General features: G+C 41.3%; 1 protein-coding gene across 1 annotated transcript in view; it reads right to left on the bottom strand.

Annotated features, from left to right (window-relative positions):
- The window catches only part of met (MET proto-oncogene, receptor tyrosine kinase), an 80,015-nt gene extending 78,780 nt beyond the window's left edge, over window positions 1-1,235 (bottom strand). The window contains exon 1 of the mRNA XM_032522893.1: window positions 918-1,235. The gene's annotated coding sequence lies outside the window, so the exon portion shown is untranslated. The remainder of the gene's footprint in view (window positions 1-917) is intronic.
- Window positions 1,236-1,774: the final 539 nt, after the last annotated feature.

Genomic DNA, 1,774 nt, shown 5'->3' with positions numbered 1-1,774 from the left:
GGGGGGGGGGGGGGGTGAGCAACACCAGAGATTTTACAAAAGGTGCATTTGCATGCCCCCTATATCTGCATGTGTGGTTTTAACATATGTAAACCAAAACAAGGCAATAACTTCCAGCACAGTGGGTTTGGGGGTTTGGCTTTTGTATGTATATTATGCAGTGTTGCATAAACTCACTGAGATCCCCTGTGTGCACATTTTGGACTGATTTATAACTGATGTTTGTTAGCCACTCATTTGTATTTAGAGCAAGTCTGAGGGAGAAGGCTCAGTTTTATATTCTCACAGTGTTATATAGAGACAGAGACATAACAGGTGCTTATAGGCAAACTCCTATGAAAGTCTAAAGCAAATAGCATTACTGATAAGTGCCAAAGACATAATGTAAGAGACTGAGGCAACAAAGGGGATATAGACAAAAATACATATAAAAAGGAGTATATATTTAGAACCCAAAACACATTATAGAATTATAGAATATTACACAGTAGTGGAGTGCGTTTTCTGTTATGAAGGATATGGTGAGGGGAGTCTCTTCTTGTTTTAGGCTACAATTATAAGTAATAGTGGGCTTATTATTGCGCACCTGCACCAAACACAATAAATGTACCTCCTCATCGCACGGCTGTGTTTTCAAAGGACAAAAGGCGGTGGGAAAGAGTGAAAATGTTTTTTCAGTTCGAGAGGAAAGTGACTCATGGCGAAAGGTCTCAGCAAACAAAAATGGGAAGCTGGTGAAATTGTGCTAGGAGCCAGAAAAAAAAACATTTCAAAGGCTGTGATATCCAGGCAAGGAGGAGGAGGAGAAGAAGGAGAGGGTTAGTTTCAGGGTCTCTGCGTTTTTACGCATGGAACAGTTTGAGTGAAATGAAGTCAAGTCAAGAAACTGTGAGAACATTTGCAGATAATAAACTCACCTGTTAGCGAGCAACAGTGTTTTAAGTTCCCTTCATTCAAATCATATTCCACTGGTGTCTTCAAGAGCGGGACTTCTTTCACTTTCTCAAGTCCAAACTGATCGCTGTGGAATCTTTCTTCGCTTCTAAATAAAACTCCCAGAAAAAAAAGTCCGATGCTTGTTAACTCCCTCAATCTAACCTTGCCCGTTTTATAAGTGGTTCAACTCTAGTTCGCTGATCGCCAGCTGAAACCTGTGAGTCTCAACAGTGACTGACTGCATCCAGCAGAAACACGCTGCTGCTGCTCCGGCCGCTCTCACATCAGCTCCTCTCGTAGCGCGTAAAAGCTCCGCCTCTTTCTCTCCAAAACTCTGTGAGTTGCGTCCAGGTGCTGCTGCGGCTCCTCGCTCTGTGGAGTTCAGGTGAGACCCACACAGACCCACACAGACAGAAAAGCTGAGCAAACAGCAAATTATGAGCTGTAGTTAGAGGTACTCATGTGGCCCAGAAACACCAATTACAACAAAACCAGTTTTTCAAAGACTACCCAGGTACTGTTTTTCAATGTATCACTTAATGCCAAAAGGTTTGTGTATAATGCCCTCAAAGAACTCAAATTCTGTAGTTTGATATCATTTGCCATGTAATACAGTACTATATTTTAAGTGTAAATTCCTAAAAAAATGTAAAATTCCTACCTAAAGAAAAAAAAAAAGAAGCTTGGCATGGAGGGATTTCTTCACCAGTTCTGAATATCCCTGAACTAGACTCTGAAGAAGGGGCTTTACGCCATTAATAAAGCATCTTTTACAGCACAACATGCCTTGGCTGACCATTTAATCTCCATGAATGTTCAAAACAAGTTGCATGTGGCT

Source organism: Etheostoma spectabile, chromosome 8, assembly GCF_008692095.1.
Source record: "Etheostoma spectabile isolate EspeVRDwgs_2016 chromosome 8, UIUC_Espe_1.0, whole genome shotgun sequence".
In the NCBI taxonomy this organism is placed as follows: Eukaryota; Metazoa; Chordata; class Actinopteri; order Perciformes; family Percidae; genus Etheostoma; species Etheostoma spectabile.
The sequence above is the reverse complement of the archived record's forward strand: the minus strand, read 5'-3'. Positions and strand labels throughout refer to the sequence as shown.